The sequence below is a fragment of the Canis lupus genome, chromosome 19, assembly GCF_048164855.1.
Source record: "Canis lupus baileyi chromosome 19, mCanLup2.hap1, whole genome shotgun sequence".
Lineage (NCBI taxonomy): Eukaryota > Metazoa > Chordata > Mammalia > Carnivora > Canidae > Canis > Canis lupus.
This window is the reverse complement of record NC_132856.1, coordinates 27,908,980-27,935,578: the sequence shown is the minus strand read 5'-3', so window position 1 is coordinate 27,935,578 and position 26,599 is coordinate 27,908,980. Positions and strand designations below refer to the sequence as shown.

The 26,599-nt window shown below is 39.0% G+C and overlaps 1 long non-coding RNA gene across 8 annotated transcripts in view; it reads right to left on the bottom strand.

The window, feature by feature from the left end:
* Positions 1-26,599, bottom strand: part of LOC140610040 (uncharacterized) — a 235,537-nt gene that overhangs the window by 37,796 nt on the left and 171,142 nt on the right. The gene's annotated exons all lie outside the window — the stretch shown is intronic.

Below are 26,599 nucleotides of genomic sequence, written 5' to 3'. Positions count from 1 at the left end.
TTGGGGTTTCTCACAGAGAACAATCATGGTGCCAGATGGAGCACCATGTCCTCCCCAACAGGGCACAATCTACCTCCAAACTCACTCAGTAGGTGCTGGCAGGCAGCAGTGCTTGTAGGTGGTTGGATTGAGGACTTTAGTCATCCTTGGCCAATTACTAGAGGCAGCCTTCAATTCCTCACTAGATGAGTCTCTCCATGAGGAGGTTCATCAAAGCAAGCAAGAGAACAACAGCAAGACAGAAATCACAGTCTTTTGTAAGCCAATCATGGAAGTGCCATCTCATTACTCTTGCATTCTGGTTTTAGAAGAAGTCAATAGACCCAGGCCCTGCTCAAGGGAAGGGACCTGCACAGGAAGTGAGAATCGTTGGTGGCCATCTTGGAAACCTGCCTATCACAAAAATCATGCTTAACATTTCTGTTTAGTTCTATACCTGATATATCTAAATGTCCAGTAAATGATGGTCATGTTTGACATTATGTTCTCCTGCTCTCTTACCTCTTCCACTGCCTGTTGGTTTACCCCAAGATGATGGAGCAATTATTGTGGCATCAGATGTAAGAAAACTTAAGTATCCCTCCCCCACACCTCTCCACATACACACTTTTTCCCCTAGTGCGAATCCAAAGCAATCTCTCTAAAACCCAAATCTGATTGTGTCACCTCCTGCTTAAAACCTTTCAGTGGGTCTCCAACATCCTTACCACATCCTTATCATGGTTTTGGAAGCTGTGCATGTCAGACCCAGATTTACCCCTCCCAATCTCATTTCTCTCCATATTCCCTCTTTTCTTTTATGTTTTAGCCATACTTACTTTCTTTTAGCTCTATAAACATACCATCCTCTACTCTCTCAGCCTGTGCTGAATATATTCCCTCACTTCAAGCTTTTGCAGCCAAAGTAAAGAGGGAGCTCCTTCTTTTATTCTAGACCCTCCATGAAGGCAGAGAACATACGAATTAGTTTATGACCCCATCCTTAGGACCCAGCACAGTGCCGGGTGGCAGACAAGAGCCATAGAGAGAAAGCTGTACCCATGGAAGATGGTGGCAGAGTTTCAGTTTGCCCTGACAGCACCCTATACTCAAAGGGGCTATGGACTTGCTGGGTACAGGATTTGCTTCCCAGCACCTGCCTCTTATTCCAGGATGCCTTCTTTCAGAACAAAAAAAGGTGATATCGTACCTTCAGGGCACTGTGTTTTTAAGGCAGCAAAATACACAAAGAAACACATATCAAGTGTTATATTGGGGGCTCCTGACGTGTATTTTTGGTTTTGTTTTTTGTTTTTGTTTTTTTTTTTTAATTTGAGAGAGAGAGAGAGCATGTGAGCAGGGGAGGGGCAGAGGAAGATAGACTCTTAAGTAGCCTACCCATTGAGCAGGGAGCCCAACTTGGGTTCAATCCCAAGACTCTGGGATCATGACCTAAGCTGAGATCAAGAGTTGGATGCTTAACTGACTGAGCCACCCAGGCTCCCCCTGACATGTGTTTTTGAAGGAACGAATGATGTAAGAGATCCAAATACAAAGAATACCTATCGATCGTCGAATGACATCAGCTAGCATTCATTCATTACATGCTTAGGACATGTCCAACAGGCTGCAAGGGGTTTCTCAAGTAGCAGTCCCCCCTGCTGTGAGTAGAAAAAATTATTCCTGTTCCATAAATGAAGAAAATGAGGCTCAGAGAAGCACAGTTACTTGTCTACCACCATACAGATAAGAAGTAAACTGAATTGGGACATGATATGACAATGACAGCTACTGCTAACTAAGCTTTTATTATAAGCCGACCTTTCACCAGTACTTGATATGAGTCCTCTTACTTAATGCTCCTAGCAACCCGTTAATAGTGGGCACTATCTTTATCACTAAATTAGAGATGAAGAAATAGCCTCAGGAAATTTAAGAATCCTGCCTTTGATTACACACAGAGAAAGAGGCTTCACTGGAATTTATTTTTTAGTACATATCTTACTATAGTGATATTTTAAAGATTAATCTTATTTATTTATTTGAGAGAGAGAGAGCATGCACGAGAGCAGAGGTAGCGGCAGAGGGAGAGGATCTCAAACAGATTCCAAGTGGGCCTAATGCAGGGCTTGATCTCAAGATCCTGAGATCATGACCTAAGTTGAAATCAAGAGTTGGATGCAAAACCAACTGAGCCACCCTGGTGCCCTATAGTGATATTTTAACAATTTTCATATCCAAGTATGAAATATATCAGTGAGTATGTTAAGGTAAGCTGATAATAGTACCCAAGTTTAGCCTTTTCTCCCTAAGAAAAAATGCTGGTACTAATACTTAAGAGGCTCAAAATCATTACTTTAAGAAAAATATATCTTATAGTGAGTTTTAGTTCTACTGGATGGAAAAACCAAAATGAACTTAAAGCCAGACATCAATATACTCACCTGCATGTTATTCAAGAAAAGAAAAAAAAATATATCAATACACAAAAATACTGAAATGTTTTTATTTCTTGTGTTTTTGTTTCCTGTTATCATAAAAACAATCACAAAAATGTAATTCAGGATTTAATTTCTCCAGTTTGGCTTCTCACTTGTATCCTGAATGATGGCATAGACATTAACTATTCAAAATATCATGACCTATTGTTTGTGGCTTTCTAGTATTGTGTCTTGCCCCTCCTCCCCAGCCCTGGGATTTGAACCCAGATCCACCTGGTGCCCTAGCTCAGGCTGTTAACACCACACAAATCGCCTACCCAGGCCACTGTACTGACCACAAAGCCTGGAGGAAATTTGTTCCTCAAATGCCAAGATGTTTGAAAGCTATTGGGTGCTTATGCAAGAAAAGGCCGCAAACTCTCTGGATTCCAAAAATAATTACAAGAGGCTCCTCTGAGTCCTTGCTGGGTAACTCATCGGGAAGATTTCCCAAGCTTTCATGGAGTCTAGTGGTTTTCAAAGCAGACCGATAATCAGAATCAGCTGGAAGGTCCATAAGACACATATTCCCAGAGGCCACCACAGACCCATGGACTCAGAATCTCCAGGCCCAGGGATCAGGAATCTGATTCAAGAAGCTCCGTGAGGATTCTGATGCCTAGCCAGATGGAAGCTTCCAGTCTCCAAGCCCCTGCTCCTTATAAGAATGCCACCACACCAGGCCTCCGAGCCTGCCACCTTCCCCTTTATAAACTCTGAAGGAGGGTGCTTTATTGCCTCCTGGTGATTAAGAATAAGCAAGTTTAGCCTGAGAATAATAGCAGGAGGATTTTCCATTTCTTAGGAGAGCTTTATCATTTACCTTCCCTGTCACATGCCTTATCCTACTGCCTATTTCATGTCATTTAACCAAAATATATACTCTTCCAGGCACCACTTATAAACTCCCTTTTCTGACATTAAATATAAGACAATAATGACATCTGTAGTCCTTTTGGGGGCATCGACTATGCACTTTATTCATGTCATCTCATATCTCAACAACTCCACAGGCACAGTTTATTTTCTCCAATTTGCACAAAAGGAAACTGTGACTCAGGAGAGGTCAATTAACTTGTTTAAATGTGTCCTTCCAGCAAATGACAGAACCAGAATTTGGATCCAGATCATTACAACTCCAGAGCCCCAGTCCCTTCCCTCCCCTTCTAGCTGTGTCATCTTGGGCAAGTTAGCAACCTCTCAATGCCTCTATTTCTCCACCTGCACAAAGGAAGGCAGGAAAGGTACCTAACTCATCGCATTGCTATTTAGATTAAAAGAGTAACACTCCTAGCACAGTAATACCAGATACTATTAGTGGTTGGTTTTTATACCAGGGTTTCTCAAACACGTCCTAGAAAGTACACATCTCTCCTAAGTAAAAAGTTTCAAATAATTTCAGCGTGCTGCCAGCTACGTCTATCTCTCAGTGGTTCTCATTGCTGATGAGCACATTAAAGACTCTGTGAAGCTCCACAGTAAAGAATCTGGGTCCGCTCTAGCCCAAGTTAGAAGATGTATCTAAATCATTTAGCTTCCACCTAACACTTGGGTCCTACCAAGGAGGAGAGGGGCCTTTTATGCAGGATTTGGAATGGATTGCTGTGAGAATCTCCCCCTCCACCAGCGCTGGGAAGAGGCCCTTCTGGAAGAACATACCATGAAGCACTACTTGCTTTGATACTGGCTGTTAATCCCATGGCCCAGCTTGACATGGTCTCTTAGCAACGTCCTGTCCTTTTCCCCTTTTCATTCTTGTGCCTCTAACGACACTTCCTTTTCTCCAGTTTCTCTTCAGCCTCCGGCTTTCACGGCCCCTTAAGCCTCGTTTACACAGGGAGAAGCAGGAGCTAAAGGCCCCGTGCACATATTTATGTTAATAGTACTGAGGGGAGGAACAGCCTGTTCTGGGGGCTGCTTTCCAACTGTCACATAAATCAGGAAAAAAAAAGTTACTATTTTCACAAAGACACTGCCAGAGTGGAGCAGCAGGTCTTGGCAATGCATCATCCCCCTCAACCCCCCCTTTCTCAAGTACGCCTTCCGTAAAGTCTCCCTCAGTTGTCAGAAAGGAGGGGATGAAGGATTTCATAGACGCAGAGGATTTCCAAGTCAAAAGGGACCTTTGAGATCATCTAGTGCTAAATCACATGGAAACTTCTGGTAAATGCCTAGGCCTGGGTCCTTTCCCCACAGATTCTGATGCTGTTGTTTGGACATGAGGTAGATTTTTAAAGCTTTCTAGGTGACTCTAATATGCAATGAGGGCTCGGAAGACTGATGTAGTCACAGCCCCATGAGGAGAGAGGACCGGACTTCCCTTAGACAATGCAGGGAATTAGTGATACAGCACAGTCCTGACACCAGTTGCATTTTCCTCCACAATGTCATGCTGTCACAAAGTTCTGGGGTCGAGCTCCAGAAATACTAGATGGTACTATTATTAGAGTTGTGTGTCCAAATCACTTGGGGACTCTTAAATTGGCTTTCACTCCCCACTGTGCTCCTCCTAGACTAAACGAATCAGAATCTCTTGGTAAGATCCCAACACACAAGTTTTGAAAAAGCCCTGGGTGGCAATTTTGACATGTATCCCATTTTAAGAACCAGCCTGATAGAAAGACTACCTGTTGGCGTTAGAAAAACTGGGGTTCCTATCTCAGGTCCATCAAATATTTACTGTGGTTCCTTGGACATGTTACATGACCTCTTTGAGTCTCAGTTTCTTCATCTGCAAAATGGGGCTACATAGCTAATGTTCACTCTTCAATTTTGTAGTTCAAAAGTCATTTCTCTTAGAAGGGCATGAATGACTGAACTTTGTAACACTGACCACAGTTCATTGATCAAATAATATGAAGCTTAATATGAGATTTTTGAATGAAGGAATAAGTACTTAATAATGATTAAATATGTGTAATGGATTACTTGCTCTCTGTCTTCACCACCAGACATGAGCTAAGGAGTTAGCTGTCTTGTTCACTGCTGTGTCCACAGTGCCTGGTGCAAGGTTAGCATTCAACAAACTTTGGCTGAACAAATAAATGGCTGAACAAAGGGCTGATATATATAATATATATATATTTATATTTATGTTTATATTTATATATGAAGCACCTGGCACATATCCACATTAAATGAAACATGCAATAAATGTTAGCTATTACAACAGTTATCTTCAGATAAGCCCAGTGTCTTGCCCAAAGACCTACAACAGAGTTGAGCCTTGAACTTAGTCCTCTGGACTGCCAGCCTCAATTTTAATCCTTGATGTCAACCTGCCTTAATATTTTCATATGGGGGAGGGAATCTTGGAAAAAGTGGCAGGTTGTGTTTGCCACCAGAATGAACTGGAAACCCAACTGTTTTTTGCACACTCCCAGCCCCCACTATGCAATCCATGCAAGCACACACAGTTGTAGATGATAGTGACATTTGGAAGGGAGCACCTTGGTCCCCTCTTGAGAATGCTTCGGATCAGAAACTCCTTGAGGTCAGTAACTGTAGATTTGGGTTCCATCACAAGATAGACCCATGAGAACTCTACTGTTTGCTTATGACAGGTTTGCAGTGGCAACATTGTGTTGATCCCAGCACCATACACATGGTGGGTCCAAATACCTGTGATGATTTCCAGATTCCCCCACTGACCATCATGCTGTGATGGGGAGAAGCTGTTGACTGGCAGGGTACAAGGAAGAGGTGAAATTCACATTATTGGCTACATAAGCACACATTGCAGAAGGGAGTTCAGAATAAGACTAGGGATGTGTGTTTCTGAGAATGACTCTGGGTGATCCCTTGTCTCTCTGGCTACACTAGCCTGGAAACTGAGAGCTTTTCAATTTTCATTTTAATAGCTTTCGTTTAGTTAGAAGTTACTGCACATCATTTCATTCTCCTGATTCTGAGGGTTGAAATCATCCCTGTCAGTATTTTACAGAAGAGAAACCTGAGGCTGAGAGTAATTTGCTAAAGGCTACAATCACCAGGATGAGCCAAGACCAGCACTGGAAGCAGGCCTAAGTGATGGTTCCAAGACCTTAATTCATTCGTCAAATATTTACTGAACAGTACTATGGCCTATGGTGTTTTCTAGTTGTAGAGTATATATTACAGATGAAGGTCAAAGTCCTTGTGAGACTTAAGTTCTGTCTGGAGGAGACAAACCATAGATAATGAATCTAAACATTAAGTAAATTATGTGATCTGTTAGAAAGTCATGGTGCTATGGGAAAAATAGGGCAAAATGATGGGAAATGGGTTGGAGGTATGTGTGGAAGATGAGGAAGAGTGTCTGTTATATAGGCTTGTAATTTTAGATAGGGTGATCAAGACAAGCCTCAGTGACAAAACCACATTTGAGGAAAGAAGGAACACTTTAAAAAATTCTAAATTACGTTCAGTCTGGCCCCCACCCCATAAACAGATGGATGAATGAGCAAAGTACTACTGATTAGTGCCTGCTATGTGTCAGATGCTGTGCTAAATGCTTTATCCACAGTTTTCCATCAAATCCTCATGATGACCCTATAATAATGATATCATCTCTATTTTTCAGCTGGGGAAACTGAGACACAGAAAGGATAAAAATATTGTCCAAAATTATTTAGTTCATAAGAGATAGGGCTGGGATTTCCACTCCGCTCCTCCAAATTCAAAGCCTGTGCTCTTCTGACTACCACGATGCTGATGAACAGTGCGGAATGGTGGGGCGCTATGAGCAGGGAGGCACAGCACCGAGCCCATCCCTCACCTGAGAGTCCCCCTGCATCATGCCCCACAAGGACAGGGCTGTTCTGAGGCTGGGCAGCCTCCTCATGGTGCTAAGTGCTTACAGCTGTAGGTAGCATGGTTGGCTTATCATGTCACATCTCTCACATAGGTCCTCTTTTTTTTTTTTTCCCTATGTGGTTTGAAATCTATTTCTTTAGTAGTTGGAGAAGACCGATGTAAAGAAGCAGTTGCTGAAGATCTATACCATTTGTAAATATCAGAGAACTTAGGGTTTCTTAAAGATCCCCAGGGGGGCGGCTGCTCCTTCACCAAGGACCAGTGGCATCCCAGGCACTGCAGGCCAGAAGCTAGTAAGCATCTTTCTCGGGTGCTTTCATAAACTTGATAGTGTCTTATTCTTGACTGGGCTCTTATAAATAATCTCCCCCAAGTCTGGCCTCATTTGTTCACACTGCAGTTTCTCTTTCCCATGGAGATGAGGAGCTTGACAGTCTAAGGGGACTTTACTTGCAGAATGAAAGTCTACCCAGCCTACAATGTACTCTGTCTCCCTCCAGCTCATAAGGAGAGTGACAGAGTCACAGAGTGACATCCATTTGGAAGCATGCAAGCAAAAGGGGTGGGTCACTTTAGTGACTTTGATCGCTCAATAATGGACCTACTGAGACAACAAAGCATGTGTGTGAAATAACTGATGTCTGAGTGCTTTGAAAGCTTGAAGCCCCATGGAATATACTTTGGAGATCATGAAGAAGAGGAGGAAGATACTAGAGTTCTTTCCTTCTGGGAAGGCCAGAGTTTCACAGCCTCCTTCCACCCTCTGACCCTAAGCCAACCCCAAAGCATAGATTCTGTCCTTGGCACCCACTGTACACACGTATACTGAATGTTCATGTATAACCATGACAACTAGTGTTTGTTAACACAGTTTTACATTTTTGAAAGCATGATTCATGAGCATTTATGTGTTTAATCTCATTTTAGTGATAAAACAACCCAGTTAATGGGATATGGTGATTTAAATATCTTTTTTGCAAATGAAGAAAATGAGGCAACAAAAGTTCAATGACTTTCCAAGGTCAGAGCCGTTGACTGATGGGAGTATATCTCAAACCTGAGGTCTTGAGTCATATTTGCATGTTTCCTCTCCAACTAGGAAAGGGTGTTTGGTACCAGATTCATTCATGACAAAAACAGTATGATTGCACTCTACCTGTCTCTCTCTTCTCTCTGTGTCTCTGTTTATACAAGGTCTCTCTTCTCTCTTCTCTTTCTCTCCTTTCCCTTCCCTTCCCTGCTCTGCCTTTTCCTTCCTTTCTCCCCCCACTGCTGGCTTTCTTTCTCTCTCTCTTTCTCTCTGTATGCATCCCACCTTGGATTTAAGTTCATACCAGAGTAATATGTGCAGAAAAGCTCCATTACAAGGTGGTCTTACCTACAATGTGATCCTGTGGCAGAGACCACAAGAGGGACACTGAAATGAGACCTTAGTAAATTACTCTGGAGCCCTGAGCTGGCTGCATGCCCTTGTGCCTCACCACAGGTGAAACTCGCATTAGAAGTAGCATCTAGAGGCACCTGGGTGGCTCAGTGATTGAGCATCTGCTTTGGCTCAGGTCATGATCCTGGAGTCCCGGGATGAAGTCCAGCATCAGGTACCCTGGAGGGGAAGGAGCCCCTCCCTCTCCCTATGTCTCTGCCTCTCTCTATGTGTGTCTTATGAATAAATAAATAAATAAAATCTTTTAAAAAAAAGTAGCATCTAGGATGGCATCTCATAACAGTGTGGGCTCACACACAGAGAGAAAGACCCAGATCACTCAGAGTCAAGACCAAACCCCTAGTATCTCAGGACCCTTCCTAGTGATTCCTTTACTGTCATCACACTTTGACGTGGTTGCCTGCCTCATGTATGTCTCCCTATTTGACTGAGGTCAGTAGGGCATCAGGAATGTAAGAACTGTGTCTGTTTCGTTAGTACTGTCCCCTTGGTTCATCGCACAGTGTCAGACATGGAGTGAGCCCTCACATATATGTGGGGAGTAAATAAATGAATGAATAATGAAGGATCAATGGAATAACAATAGCTTAATATGTCATTCTCTTCAGGAGCACTTGCATTTTGTTTTTGTTTTTGTTGTTGCTTTGTTTTTTTAATAAATTTATTTATTGGTGTTCAATTTGCCAACATATAGAATAACACCCACTGTTCATCCCATCAAGTACCCCCTCAGCGCCTGTCACCGAGTCACCCCCACCTCCCACCCACCTCCGTTTCTACCACCCCTAGTTAAGTTTCCAGAGTTAGGAGTTTCTCATGTTCTGTCTGCCTTTCTGATATTTCCCACTCATTTTTTCTCTTTTCCCCTTTATTCCTTTTCACTATTTTTTATATTCCCCAAATGAATGAGACCATATAATGTTTGTCCTTCGGAATATTACTCAGCCATTAGAAACGACAAATACCCACCATTTTCTTCAACATGGATGGAATTGGAGGGTATTATGCTGAGTGAAATAAGTCAATCGGAGAAGGACAAGCACTTGCATTTTGAAAGAAGATTCTAATCAAGGGTGCCTCTCAAACACATGAGAATTTTCAGCTAGAAAGAATTCCACCTGGAAGGCCCATTCTGGAGCGTGATGAGGAGTGCATCTTTCTAGCATTTCTCAAATGGTACCCAGAAGATGCTTTGATATTAATTCAGTCTCATCACCAAAACTCAGAGTGGTTAGACCTCAGTGAGCAGGGACATTGAGAAAGCCGAGAGAAAACAAAAAAGGCAGCTGGGTTTGACTTCATTCCACCCAGATGTCCTTTCTGTGAGCCTCTGATTATCCTATCCTGAATATGAAGCAAACATGTAGAGATCTTGAGTCACAGACTAGAAGGCCAAATTCTTATGGGACAATAAAAATCTGAACCAAATGCTGGCCCTGCTGGGTCCGTCTGTTATTAGAATTAAGTGCCCCTTTTCATTTTATTCAAACTGAAGAAACTTTCTGGCAGGGTGTCAGGTTTCAAACAGAAATGTCAGCCAAGGGCTCATGAGGCCAAGATCCGAGCAAACTTGAATCAGTTTATGCTTTGGGTAAAACTTCATATGGAATTTAGTGGTCTGGTGGGTCCATTTGGTAAATGTCCTTCATTTGCATGTCTTAGACTAAAACTCTGCAAAGAGCTGTGTATAAAATCAGCATTAGAGGCTGAAGTAACTCTTCTACCCAAAGTGAGGGCATATCTATAGATGAGTGTGAAGGGCATACTAGAGTGATTTTCTTCATCAATACAAGGGCAGAAAAGAATATGAACGTGTTCTAAGCTTGATTCAAATCTTGATCTGATATAGTCAAAATTAACCCTATTTGTAATAACAACAATAACACTTACTGAATGTTTAATAACTGCCAGGTTCTGTATTATGCACCCAACATTTATTGATCCATTAATCCTCTTGATGCTTCTACAAAGTAGGTTTTATTATTTGCTCTATTTGACATAAAATGAAACAGAGGAACAGAAGTTCAGAAAATGTGTCCAGCTTACAAGACAGCAAAAGTTGGGATTGAAAGCTGGATAATATGCCTCCAGAACCTCTACCCTTCATGTTGATCAGGAACTGGTGGGGTAATGAATCCAACAGGCAGAAATATAAATAAGATGCTCATGGCAGATTTAATTGGGATTTCATACCCTATATGGCATTTTTTTGGACCCCATTTTGGGGGCAAACATAGGTAAGCCACATAGTAAACTTGGTTTCCAGTTGTTGGTATAATGAAAGCAGTAGGATAGTTAACTGAAAAATCCAGTCTTCAAATGGTTTTTCTTTGTACCAATCTTGACCTATACCAAGCAGGTCAAGATTCCCTATGTTCCCTGGGATGTTGAAGAAATGTTTAAATCACTTTTTTTGCATTCTTATCATGGGTGGCAATACCACCAGGGACTGTCTAGGTTTCCTGTGGCTGTGAAGATCAGAATGGAAAACAACATGGCCATAAGTAGATGCCCTGATGGGGGATTGGCAGGCTTCACCCACCTGCTAAATGATTCACAACTCTACACTTGCTCTTTACAGCCAGCTTGAAACAAAACAAACCCAATCAGCAAATATAGGAAAAGATGCCCAACTCAAGTAATATGGATGGAAATGCAAATAAATTATATTTTTCACATATCATTTTGGCAAAAATGTGTAAGTTTGATAATACCCATCAACAACGATGAGCATTGTTTCTGCAGATGAGGTTGTGAATTGGAAGAGCCATCTAATAAAGCATTTTGGAAGAATTAAAAATGTACACCACCTGTGAGCCAGCAATCCTATTTTATACATATTTATGAGAATGTTCATTGCATCATCATTGGTGGCATCAAAAAGTTAAAGATAGCTGAAATATAAAACATCCAAACCATGGAATGTTATAGAGCTTATAGAAAGATATTCGTGCACAAACAATAAAATGCTTAAGACATACTGTTAATTTGAAAAATCCACACAGCATGGTATTATCCAATGATATTACACACACACACACACAATGTATAGGAGAAAGGAATGGAGAAATACACACCAAGGGGAGCCTGGGTGGCTCAGTCAGTTAAGCATCTGACTCTTGGTTTCAGTTCAGGTCATGATCTCAGTATTGTGAAATGAGCCCTACGTATGTTGGGCTCTGTGCTCAGCAGAGAATCTGCTCTAGATTCCTGTCCCTCTGCCCCTCCCTCACTCACGTATTCCTGTGCTCTCTAAAATAAATAAATAAATCTTTGAAAAAAAAATGCAACAAGTTCAGAGATTGGATTAGCCCTGGAGCTTTCCCAGGGCTAATCCACTGTGTACAGTGGTCACAGGTATTGTTCATCATTCATTCATTCATTGAAGAAATATTGTCTAGCATCTTCTCTGTTAGACACTGATGCTACTTTGTGATCCACAAAACACAAAAATCCTAGCAACCATGCTACCTACATTCTAGCATTATTGTTTTGTTAGGCATGTTTATAGAGCAAGAATGTACGTACATATTACTTGTGTAATTAAAAATAGGTAAAAAAAAAAAGCAAATGTAAAAGCACATTTTTCTATTAACAAAATTTCAAGTGACTCTTGGCTTTTGAGAGCCCTTTCAAACAGTTCCAACCATAAATGTGTATTGGTGACTGCCATGTGGCTAACGTAATTCCTCAAATGGTCCCTCTTGGATGGTTGGCACAGACAGGGTACGGTGACAATCACGCACAGCACAGGGACTTACACAGAGGTCCAGTCCTTCTATTAACATATTTGGGAGCATCATTAGGCACAAAATATGAGTAAACCCCAATCTGATTACACATGTATTTACCAAAGGATGTGGTCTTAGCACCACCATTCATAATAGTCCCAAACTGGAAACTACCCAAATGTCTATCAACAGTTGAAAAGATAAATAATGTACTATAGTCACACAAAAAATACTATACAGAAATGAAAATCTATGCATTTTAATTACATGCAACAATGTGGGAGAATCTCCCCAACACAGCGTTGATAAAGGAATCCTTTTATGAGAGTAACAAATGATCTAATTATATTTATATGATATCCAATAACAGGCTACACAGCATGTGACACCAGAAGGCAGGAAAGCAGGGTAGCAGTTATGCTTGGAAGGGAGCAGTAGCTGGGGTGCGTTATGGAGGCTCTGGGGTCTTCCAGCCTCTTCTTGGGTTACATGGGTATGCTTCACTTGTGAAAATTGGTTGAATTTTGCAGTTATGATTTGTGACTTTTTTAGTAAGTATATTCTACTTCCATCAATAGTTCACCAGAAAAAAAGTTAAAACCTAAAACCCCCAAATCCTGTCTGTTTCTTAAATCTCATCTTGGGCAAGTTAACATGCCTTCTCTGGGCTTCGGTTTTAGCATCTATGAAATGGGAGATGTGGGGATCCCTGGGTGGCTCAGAGGTTTAGCGCCGCCTTCGGCCCAGGGTGTGATCCTGGAGACCTGGGATCGAGTCCCACGTCGGGCTCCTCTCGAGCCGCTTCTCTCTCTCCCTGTGTGTCTCTGCCTCTCTCTCTCTCTCTCTATCTCTCTCTCTCTCTCTCTCTCTCTCGTCGGGCTCCCTGGATGGAGCCTGCTTCTCCCTCTCCCTGTGTCTCTGCCTCTCTCTCTCTCCCTCTCTCTCTGTCTCATGAATAAATAAATAAAATCTTAAAAAAATAATAAATGGGATAAGTATTTGCTAGCTGATTTATAAAGACCCTTCCGAGTACATAGTTCTGTGTATATCCTCTTCCATTCCAATAATCAATTTCTGAAGCAATACAAAAAAACAAAACAACAAAAAAAGGAAAACAGAGAATCAGCCTTGAGTCATTTACTATTATAATTTGTAGAAGGCTTACAAAGTCATATGTGTCCCATTTTCAAGGCATTTGTTGTAAATTAAAGACACAATTAATGAACAAGAGAAATCCTGTCTTTCAGGAAAATGCACGGAGCTAATTCTTTCCCAAAGTGCTCGTGGGATAAGTGTGAATATGCCAAATGCTGCTTCTGCCAAGCCTCTTCCTATCATGCCAATTCACAAACCCTGTGACGAGAGAGTCAGCAACTGCAGAGGTGGGGCTGTTCCTGGTAGGAAGGAGGCAACTACCATGCTCCCAACCTACCGCTGTTTGAATAGGCACTTCCTCCACGAGGGGAGTTGGTTCGTAATTTTCCTGCTACTGGAAGTCCTTGAATGGCAATATCACAGCCTGTACCCATTCACAACAGGAAAGTTGGACATCCGTAGACACTCTTGGCACAAGAGGAGGAAAAGTCCAGGCCTGTGTGTCAGCTTCTATATTAGCACCAGGAAAGTGACTTCTATAGTATAAGACCATGCTGTAATCTTTACACAAAATGTTGGGTTCCAAGCAATGAAGATTTTCCTAGTTGTATCCAAGCCTCACTGACATTTGCAAGGCAGGACCTCAAGGAGGCACTTTAAGGACCCAAATGGACCACATTGTGCTAACTCTAACCCCAAGAAAGGGTGCTTGGGAAGTGGGAGACAACTTTTAGTAAGTGTGCTCCTTGTAGGGGTACCATGCTGCCTAGGAGAACAGTCTCATGTGCACAGTGGATTCTCACAGGAATGCTGAAGTTAGCAGCTGAAAATAGGCAAGCACAAAATCTGAGGGGGCTTAAGGCATCTAGATCAGCTCTTCTCAAATGATCACAGGTGAAGGACCAGTTTTGTTGTTTGATTTCACTTTGTTTGGTCAGTTATTTCTGGTCATCACTCACTGGCCCGTACATTTTTAAAAAATACAAACAAATGATTAAAAATGGAATAAGGAGATAGACAAAATAGAAGCGCCAATTTCTGATTACCAGTTTCAACAGACATTAGTCTGTCAAGTGGCTAGAAAGGTTCATAAATGTTTTCTTCTTGATCTGGGTGCCAGTCAAATAACTATATTTAGTTTATGAAACTTTGTTGAGCTGTATGCAATGTAATCACATATTGTTAACATGTGGCAGTCTGTGGCTCACTGGATGCTTTCTGATTCTCCCAAGAGCATTCTTTGAGAACAGGGATTAACACAATTAGGAGAAAGCACCAGGGGACAGGATATTGTGATAACAAAGGTGACTCAAGAGGAGAGAAGAACAGGTAGGAAAGTAAATTTCTCTCAGAAAACAAGATTTTAATTATGAAGCAACTTTTGGTGATGATGGTAGAAACCTGTTGTTTTCATAAGAGGGGACCAAAGAGCATCAGTAACCAACCAGATGAATTCCATAGAAGGAGGCACAGAGATCTCTGCTCATTGTATTCAACCAATCCAGATGCTAATCAACAAATATGCACCATGTGACCTATTAAAGTTCTCATCCAGGTCAACGTGGGGACACAGGGCAGGTAAAGCGTCACTCGTTTCCACTCATTTCCTACTCACAAATTGCAGATGGAAAATCAATTTTTACAACATCAATTTTCCTGTTTCACCAAATACCAAATATAGGAGCTCACGCCGATAGAATCACAGGTAATGATTCTTGAAAGCAAATTTAGAATGAGGGACAATTAGAACAAAACATTAGGAGAATAAATTGTAAAACTATTTAAAGTCATAGGAATAATTTCACACTGAAGCAAGCCAACCCTTCTCGTATTGTTTTGGTATTCTGGAAAAGAGACAGACTTAAGTAGGTAGGACACAAGACTGAAATCCTACAAGCATTTTAGTTTCCAGTCCAAGGCAGCTGTTGGGTGATATCACCCAGTGCGAGAACACCATGTGTGGAGGGAATTAGCAGATGAAAAGCAAGTAAACTCGATATGGGGTATGTAAACGTGCTTTCTCTGTCTCTTTCAATTCTCCTTATAGATGGACACCCCTAAAAGTGAAGTTACATATGTGGATGTTTATACAAAGCATAAAAGACATAAGAAAGAGCCTGAGACATGTAAAACAGTGGAGGAAGATAAACATTTCACGATTTGGATCACATTGCTGCCTCAAATCATAGAGTCTCTGAGGAAATAGCTAGAAGGGCTATTCAACTCTCCGCTTCCTTCCAAGGAATAAAGAAAGAGTTTGGTATGAGCAAAGGAAGTGCCCCCCCCCCCCAAAAAAAATGTCCATTTGTGTCACACTAACAACTTTCTTCAGGCTAAATGTGGAGTTGGTAAACTTTTGGCTACAGTGAGCGCAGACAGCCTTGGGCGTTATGATATTGGGTTCTTCAGAAGGACTGTGGGCAATCCGAAAGGAGATCAACTTAGGCACCCACTGATTAGAAGACATTCTGACATCAGAGTTTTATCTGCAGCAAGTGGTGGGTCCACTCTTCCATGGCATCTGAGGTGAAGTGATAAAAACGGAATCCCTTGAAACCACGTTTGGAAATGATTTCACTGGAGACAGAGAGAGACAGCAACTGCTGCAGGGAGGAAGAGAGGACAACAAGCAAACCAAAGTGAGACTCTGTAATCGAGACGAGCTGCGGGGACAAATGGAAAAAGAAGTCTCACTTGCCTGCCTCAGACAAAACAACCTTCAAAGGCTACCTTCCTTCTTGTTGGTGGGGTAAAAATCTCTTAGAATAACTCCCAAAGCATGATACATATTTAAAGCTCTCCTTTCTGGGTTTCTAATTTTCACAGAGGCAGCTTCCTGCAAACTCCAGTAATGAATGTAAGCTGATGCTCCTTTGGGGGGTTGTCAAGACAATCTAAGAACAAGCCATTTCAGAGAACGAACTTCACAGCCGGAGATCATTTCCATTGCATGATCTGCTTATCCTTGAAGCTTTCATTGTTGCACTCTTAACTGGTGGGGTCATTATTTTACTTACCTCATCAGGGAAATCATTGTTTAAAAACTGAGTATCAATGGTGAAATAGTTTTCTACTTATCTCTTCCAGGATAATAGCTTCCCTCCCCCACTTCCCGCCACAGAAGGGTTAGGCCCATGTGGGTGATGAATTGCTCCAAGCCTCTGACAGTCCCAGAGAGAGGGATGAGAGTAAAAATAACAAGCTGATTACCAATAGGGAGCAAATTGGCCACTTGAGAATCCAGTGGCTAGAATGACAAATGAGAAAATGAAAATCCTCATCAAGAGACTAGACTTTCTGATTAGTCCAAGTGCTGATGACCACTTTTCATGCCTCTCCCTCCCTGCTGGGTGATGATTTACATCTGATTGGGCATCATCTTGTATTTGGGGCAGTCATTTCTAAAAGGGTGTTTGGAAGACTTTGAAGTACTTAATTATAACCAGGAGGCATTTGGGGGCTGAGCAGTGAAATGGAAGATGCTCTGTCTTGGGCTGTGGAATGTTCATTTATAGAAGGAGCCCCTGTCTGGTTGGTTTGGTCTGGTTTTTCATTCCATCACCCCATAAGGCAGCCTTCCAAAGTTTTCTGGACTCTAGAAGAAAATAAAAATGAGAGTATTCTTGGCTAAGGGATCCACATGCGAGGCAGATTCAAGAATTTCAATATGTGGATAGACTGGGCTTTCTGTTAATAGTCAACTACTAAAAATAGAAATAGTTTGGGAATCCTTTGAAGGGAGGCCATTTTTACTAGCTGTGATTTTAACAAATTCATCAAGTGAGGGAAAGTACACAGTGAACCATAGACATGCTAGCTGTCCTGAAAGAGCTAAATATATTGGGGTTGCTAAGTCATATATGCATGATGAGATAAAACAGCACCATCAACCATTAGCCACCATTTGGGCATAGCCATATGAACTGTAGGAATTAAGAGGAGAAAGAGGGGAACTTGAAGTTAGGTAATCAGGATAGGATTCACAGAGAAAGGTGATAAGACCCAAGCCTTGAAAAATAGATAGAACTATAGTAAATTTCAAGGTGAAAATTGCTTGAATGAACAATGGTACTGGGTTTTTAGTTTGTTTGTTACTCTTAATGATTTGCTGTGGAGTGAACTGAAAGGTTTGTCTTGGGCAAGGGGATCTAGAAAGATGGGTCTGAACATAAGTTTCCTACGTATGCATGAAACTACAATGCCAGACAGGGAATTACTTTTGGTCTTAAGAGCCCTGGAAGAACAGTCAAGATTGTTGAGCAGAGTTAGAACTGTATTAGAGGTCTGTTATCTTCATCTGATGAATAGAAAGGGCGAAACAATGTTCTCTGGAACTTCACCAAAAGGTACGATCAATAGATTAGACTGCCATTTTGTTTCTTCTTTGGTTTTCACTCTATGGAAGAGAAGAATGAACAACACAGTGCTTGGCATATAGAAAAACTCAACAAATACTGCTGAAAGGATGAATGAAGCTGAAGTTATTTAGAACCAGAGTACTGTTATTTGGTAGAAGAGATGAGAAAGACCTGAGGTTACCTCAGCCCTCTCAAGAGGTAGCAAAGAACAATTTGAAGAGAACCAAGTTAGGACTTGGCATGCACTTGAACATTTAACCTCAGCTTCTTGATCTGTATTTCATCACAGGAAAAGACAAGGGTAAGTTTTATGAATGGACACTAACTGCAGAAAATTTTGTGTGAGAATATTTTGGGAGGGAAGATGCCATTCCTAGCTTATGTTGGAGGCTCAGAGGAGGAGTCTATAGCCAAAACAAGGCTAAGAACCTGTGAACTATGTTCCTTTTAAATTAAGAAAGGCTGTGATTCTGAGCCCAAGGATGATTTACTCCCTGGAAGGACAATTGGAACATCTGACACCAAAACTTTGCCAATTTGTAACCTTGCAGGAAGCCTGTTGCTCAGTGGTTTGACTAAAATGAAGAGGAAGGGATGTTATTCCTGTCAACTCAACTTCAGATTCCCAAGCAATTTAAGGAGCATTATTGATCTGATTAGCCATGCAGGGATATAAGTGACCATCAAAAGAGATGAATCATTGAAAGGCACCTGCTCCCATCAGAACTAACATTGGCAATGTGTAGTCTCTGACACAACCCTTTTTTATATAATTCTTTTTTCTAGATCTGCCTTTTTTTTTATAGCGGCCTCTGTCATAAGGTTATTGGAAAGAATAGCTAATGATGGGGAAAAAGCAGTTGGAAAGATGATATACTTTCACACTCAAAGCTATTGTTAAAAAATATTATGCAATTATATTTTTGTTGAATGGACACACTCAGTAGTCACTCTGATTTGGGGACTTGTCCCTAAAAATATGATGCTGACCCAGTAAAGTATGAACATTTAAAGAAAATGTTATTATTCCCCAGAAGCTATTGTCAGTGTAAAACTACAGCAGGGAAAGCTAGTTCTGGCAATTTATAATGAGGCAGGACTCTTATTAATGATTTTTGGCTTAATGTATTAATGAATAGAGATCTGAGGGATAAAGGACTTACAATGTAATAAGGAAAACTCAAGGAAAGATTAGGCTCTAATCAAAATAAATTGTGTTTTTAGATTGATTTTCATGAATTTGACTCTCTTTCCCTGTATTTATACCAAAAAGAAATGCATTGTGAAAAGCTGATTGCTATCATTGAAAAATAAGAATGGATATTATATTTTAATATAATATTAATAAATTGCAAATGCCAACCTACAAGAAGAAACCATATATAGGCAAGAAGAGTTATTCTTGGGGAGAAAAACTTCCCCTGTAAATGTTAATAAATTTATTTTCTCTTTTTGAATAGTAATTGTCAGGTTTAATTGAGAAGCTGATTAGGCACCATTGGAAAAAAGCTAAAATGTGATGTTTTGAAGAATGGCAATGAAATGTATCAAGATTATCTTTTCTTTCTATTCTTTCTCCCTCTCAATTTTGTCTACTCTAAGTAATAATAATGTTCTTTACTCTCCATTAGGCAACCTAAACTAAGCAAAGACAATTTTCTCCAAGAAAGTACATTAAGAACTTTAGTTTACTTCACTTACAGGGTTCTCTGGAGAATATTTTCAAATAATGAGTCAAAACCACTATATTTAGTACCTTAACTATTCTAAATGTGTCCATATTTTAATATTTTATCTCTCCTGCATAAAAGCAGAAACTCTACTCCATCCGCAATTTTCTTTCTTCCACTGACAGCAACAATTTTTTTTTTAAGTACCTAGCCCCCAAATCTCTGTCTTCCATTGTGCATAGCTACTTGCTTTCCTGTTGCCCAGAAATGAAACTTATGGGTTAAGTCCAGCCTGGGGCAATGTCATAGGTTGTGAGTGATAAAATGTTTAGCTCAATCTCCCATAGTATCAGCAAAAGGAGGTGCCTGATTAATCCCCAAGTAAAGCTGAAAAATGGCCCAAACTGCATGGGACTCTGTGGTGTAATCCAGTGGGGTCCTGTGGTTTCACAGAGTACCAAATTTTCTCCCATATCATTCTTTATAAGTTCTGACCAGAGTGTGTGTTTATTGTGGTATTGATTTGCTATTCTAAAAATGATTACTGTATATAATAGCTTTTTTTTTTTTTTAACACGCTGACCTGATTCCACTATGGTAGAATCTAGGGTAATGCTGGGGTCAGATTCTCATCATAGCAAACACCAAGCAGGAATACATACAGCTACAAAGGATATAAACTAGGCTTAGCTCCGTTGACCTCTAATTGACTGCTTAAGGTTGAGAGGATCTGACTGTAGATGATGTACCCAAGTAAAAACCACACAGGGGCATCCACTAAGGGCCTTTAGCATGTTTAAAGCACTTTAACATTCTGGGATTATAGAATCACTGGCATTTTCATTTCAAGACTGTGATTATTAGTGTGATCAGTTCTATGATAGATGCTAACGAAACCTGTACTATGGTTGGAATCTCCACCAGAAACTTTGAGAATTTTGGGGTTTTCTTCTGTAGCATCTGAAATACAGCCCTGTGTTTTCACTGGACTTTCAAAAATTGCATCTTTCTATCTGTGGAGGTTATGTTTGCAATGCAGAGGCATTACATTTTGAATATTTCATGGTGTCCTCAAGAGGTTAGAGAGAGTGACTGGTTTTCAAACCAATCTGATGGGATCCTAAAATACTCACTAAGCTCTAAGGGATTTTGTAGTCCTCATTAATTCCTTATGATTATATCTCTCTGAGTATGGTTTTCTTTATTTCAGAGCTGAGGAAACAAAGATTCAGGAAAGTCGACTAGTCATCCCCAATAACACGACCAATATACAGTCAACCCAAATTATTTTCATTGATTTAAAATCTTGAGATACTTCACTTAGGACCCTAAACAGGCTGCACCTTGAGAGTCTATCTTGAAGGTTCTCAAAACAAGGAAATATTTATTGAATACTAGAGAAGGAAAAGTGAGACACTGCACCTGTATTGTTGAAGGGTGTGTGTGTGTGTGTGTGTGTGTGTGTGGTGTTTAGTTTCATCTCTGTTACTATGCTTCTCTGACTTTGGGGAAGTCGCTGTTCGTGTCTTTCTTTTCCTTATGTAGTAAATTAAGGTGGGTCAAAGAGTGAACGATCAGTTCAACTGCATGCAGTCTTAGGGCTAATGCTGAAAGATTCTAATGTGCGTGCTTACACTGTAGCATGATTTGGAAAAGCCTGGAAAATAATGTAGCTTGGCGGTCTCCTTTTCAAGGTACTTGCCTTTCTCCTACCTTTACATTTGAGAATTCCCACAGTTGTACCCCAAATTCTCTATTCTTTTCTAGCAGTGCTTTCTCTTTGGGTCCCTGTTCTTCTCTAAGCAGTACTTTCTCCTTGGGTGGGCTCACCCTTTCCTAGCTCTTGTTTTAAAGTCTTTTTTGTCTGATATTAGCATAGCCATTTCACATCCTTACAGTTTCTATTTGCATGATATATCTTTTTCCAAACCTGTGCTTTCAAGCTATTTGTATCTTTGAATCTAAATGATCTCCTCTAGACAGCATATAGCTGGATCTGTTTTTTAGTCCAATCTGAGACTCTGTCTTTTGATTGGGTTGTGTGATCATATTACACGGAATTATTGATATAGTTGGATTTACATCTGCCACTTGGCTTTCATTTTCTGTCTCAAATTTCTTTGTCTCTCTATTCCCCTTTTACTATCTTCTTTGTATATTTAATGGATATTTCCTGGTGTAACATTTTTATTTCACTAATAATATTTCTTTATGGTAAAAATATTTCTTAGTGGTTATTCTAGGGTTTAAAATGTACATCTTAGCTTAGCAAAGTCTATTTAATATTTATAGTAACTTAATTCCAGGGAAAAACAGAAACTTTACTCCGATGTAGCTCTGTTCCTCCTGCCTTTTGTAATTTGATTATGAGTTCCATCTTTTGGGTAGAGTGCATAATATTGCTATCAACATTCATGTACAAGTTTCTGTACAGAATTTTTTCATTTCTCTTAGCTATATACTCAGAAGTAAATTACTGGGTCATTTAAGTAATTCTGTTTCACTTTCTGAGGAACTACCAAATGATATCCATAGTGGATGCACCATTTTACATTCTTGCCAGCAGTATACAAGTGCTCCTATTTCTCCACATACTAATGGCCTTAGTATTCTTGGTCTCCCCCGCCCCCTTCTTCATAGCCATCTTAATGGGTATGAAGTCATATCTCGTTGATATTGAACATCTTTGTGTGTGTTTTGGGTCATTGGAATATCTTTTTAAAAGAAATAACTATTTAAGCCCTTTGATTTTTTTTAAATGGGTTGTCATTGTGTTTTTGAATTGTAAGAATACTTTATTTATTGAATATTCAAGTGTCCCTTATCAGATATAGGATTTGCAAATATTTTCTTCCATTGTTTAGATTGTCTTTTCACTTTCTTGATAATGGCCTTTGACGTATGAAAGTCTTTCACTTCTATGAAATCAAATTCATTTATTTTTCTTTTGTTGCTCATGCTTTTGATATAAAATATGAGAATCCACTACCAAAATGAGGTCGTGAAAATTTATCCTTGTGCTTTAATCTATGATAATATTATGGTTTTAATTCAGACATTTAGGCTGTTGATCATTTTTAGCTAATTTTTATATATGGAATGCAACAGGGGTCCAACTTCATTCTTTCCCATATGCTTTCAGCTGTTCCAGCACCATTTGTTGAACAGACTGTTCTGACCCCATTGAATGATTTTGGTACTCTTGTTGAAAGTCAATTGGCTGTAGATATTTGGGCTTATTTCTGAACCCTCAATTCTTTTCCTTTGGTCTATATATCTATCTTTCTGCCAGTACACACTATTTTGATTACTATAGCATTATAATAAGTTTTGAAACAGAAAGTGTGACTCTTCCACTTTGTTTTACTTTTTTCAATATTATTTAATCTATTTGAGGCCACTTCTATTCCATATGGATTTGAGGAATGCCTTCCCATTTCTGCAAGAAGGCCACTGGAACTCTGATCAGGATGCAATGACTTCGTAGGTTGGTTTGGGGAATATTGGCGTCTTACTAACAGTAAATCTTTCAATTCATGAACACAAAATCCTTTCTCATTTAATCAGATCTTCAATTTTTTTTTCAGCCGCGTTTTGTAATTGTCAATGTGTAGGTCTTTCACCACCCTGGGTATATTAACTCCTAGGTATTTTACTATTTTGGATGCTATAATAAATAGAATTATTTTCTTAATTTTCTTTTTAGATTGTTCATTGTTGTATAGAAACATAACTGATATTTCTGTGATTATGTATCCAGCAAATTTACTGAACTTCTTTATTAGTTCTAATATTTTTTATGTGTGTATTCTTTGGGCTTTTCACTGTATAGAATCATTTCATGTGCAAATAGCAGTAGTTTTACTTCTTCCTTTTTAATTTAGATGCCTTTTTTCCCCTCTCTTGCCTAATTGCTTTGGCTAGGACTTCCAGTATAATGTGCAACAGTAGTGGTGAAAGCCTGCATCCGTCTTTTGTTCCTGATCTTAGAAGTAAAGTTCTCAGTCTTTCACCAATGGGACTGATACCAGCTATAGATTTTTGGTAAATGCCCTTTATCATGTAATGAAAGTTCCATTCTATTCCTAATTTATAAGAATTTTTTAGCATGAAAGGACGTTGAATTTGTCAAATCCTTTTTCTGAATCTATTAAAATGATTATGTGGTTTTGCTTTCTAATTCTATCAATATGATATACCACCTTGATTAATTCTTTTATGTTTAAAAGCATGTTTGAATTCCTGGGATAAATTCTATTTGGGCACTGTATATAAATCCTTTTAACCTGTTGTTGTATTTGATTTGTTAGCATTTTGTTGCTGTTTGCATCTATATTTAAGAGCTATTGGTTTGTAGTTTTCTTGTGGTAGGCTTGGTTTTGTTACCAAAGCAATGCTGACTGCATAGATTGTATCAGGTAGTATTCCTTTTCAAATTTTTGGAAGAGTTTAAGAAGGATTGATGTTAATTCTTTAAATGTTTGGTAAAATTCACCAGTGAAGCCATCTGGTCTTGGATTTTTCTTTATTGAGATTTGCTTACTACCAATTCAAATTCTTTATTTGTTCTAGGTCTGTTGAGATTTGCTATTTTATTCTTGAGTTAATTTTGGTAATTTGTGTGATTTTAAGGATTTTTTTTGGTTTCATCTACGTTATTTAAAATGGTGGCTTACAATTGTTCATAGTATCTTCTTACAATCATTTCATTTCTATAAAGTCAATAACAATACCTCCCCTTGTATTTCTTATTTTAGTTATTTGTATCTACTATGATTTCTTGGTACAGCTAAATTTTGCCAAGTCTGTTGATCTTTTCAAGAACTACTGGTCTCATCGATTGCATTTTCTATTCTTTTATTTATCTCTGCTCTAATCTTTATTATTTCCTTCTTTCTGCTACCTTTGGGTTTAGTTTGCTCTTTTCCTAGTCCCTTATGGTGTTAAATTAGGTTGTTAATTTGAGATATTTATTTTTAACAAAGGTATTTTAAGTTCTAAATCTCCCTCTGCTTTCACTGCATCCTATAAATTTTAGTATGTTGTGTTTACTTTTCATTCTCAAAGTATTTTCTAATTTCCCTAGTGACTTAATCTTTGACCCAATGGTTGTTTAAGAGTATATGTTATTTAGTTGCCACATATTTGCAAATTTCCAGATTTTCTTTCTCTTACTGCTTTCCAACTTCATCCCAGTGTGATTGGAGAAGATATTATTTACTATTTTGATGTTTTTTTCAATTTAGAGATTTGTTTTATGCCCTAACATATGGCCTATTTTGGAGAGTGTTCTGTGTGAATTTAAGAAGAGTGCTTATTCTGATGTTGAATGAAATGTTCTTTGTGTCTACTAGATTTAATTAGTTTGTAGTATTGTTCTAGTTCTCTATTTCCTTGTTTGTCTTTTGGGAATATGTTCTATTCATTTTTGGAAGTGGAGTATTGAAGTCTCCAACTATTTTTGTAGAACTGTCTATTTCTCCCTATTTTGTCAATATGTGCTTCACATATTTTTGGACTCTTGTTTAGTGTGTATATGCTTATAATTATTATATCTTCTTGACAAATTTACCCTTTTATCACTACATGATGTTTTTCTTTGTCTCTTGTAACAATTTTTTACTTATATCTACTTTTTCTGGTATTAGTATAAAGCCCCAGTTCCCCTTTGGTTATCTGTATCTTTGGATCCAAAGTAAATCTTTTGTAAACAGAATATATTTAAATTTTTTTTCATCATGATAAGTGTACTCTTTAACCCCCATCCCTTATTTCCCTTATCCCTCACTCACCTCCGCTCTGATAACCATCAATTTGTTCTCTATAGTTTCTGTTTCTTGGTTTGTCTGTTTCTTGGTTTGTCTCTTTGTTTTTTCCTTTGCTCATTTGTTTTGTTTCTTAAATTCCACATATGAGTGAGATTATGTGATATATGCCTTTCCCTGACTGACTTATTATGCTTAGCATTATACTCTTGAACTCTATATTATTGCAAATAGCAAACTTTCATTATTTTTAATAGCTGAATAATATTCCATTATATACATATATACCACATTTTTATCCATTCATTTATTGATGGGCACTTGGGCTGCTTCCATAGTTTGGCTATTGTAAATAATACTGCAATAAACATAGATAGGGTGTATGTATAAAACATTTTTTAAAATCCATTATATCAATCTCTGCCTTTTCATTATTGAGTTTAATTGATTTACATTTATAATTATTACTGATAATGAAGGTCTTAGTTCAGCCACTTTGCTATTTATTTTACATATGTCTTATGTTATTTTTGTTCTTCAGTTTCTCTAGTACCAACTTTGCTTATGTTTGATTTTTTTCGAACATGCTGTTTTTTAATTCCTTCTTCATTCCCTTATTGTACAATTCTTAGTTATTTTCTTAATGGCTACTATGGAAATTTTAGTTACTCTTACATATTTACCAGTCTAGTTTGAATTATACCAACTTGGCTTCAATAGTATACATTAACTCTGGTCCTATCCAGTCTTCCACCTCACCTTTGTGTTATTATTGTCACAAATTACAACTTTATATATTGTGTGCCCATTAACATAGATTTATATTACTGCCTATGCATTGGTCTTTTAAATAATACAGGAAACAAAAAAGAGAAGCAACAAACCCAGAATATTACCTTTTATGCAATTACTTTTACTATGGTATAACTGTACTTCTAGGTTTATTTTTAGCATTTTTTTATAGGGCAGGTGTAATAGTGATAAATTCCCTTAACTTTAGTATCTTGGAACATCTTAATTTCTTCCCTGTTTCTAAAGGATTATTTTATCAGACATAGAATTCTTACTTGACGTTATTTTTTTTCTTTCAGCATAATAAATATATCATCCCACTGCCTCTGGCCTCATGCTTTCAGAAGAGAAACTGGCTGATACTCTTCTTATGGATCCCTTATATGTGATGAGTCACTTCTCTTGCTACTTTTAATATTTGTCTTGGCTTTTGACATGTTGATTAGAATGTTTTTTTTATGTGGCTCTCTTTTAGTTCTTTCTGCTTGGAG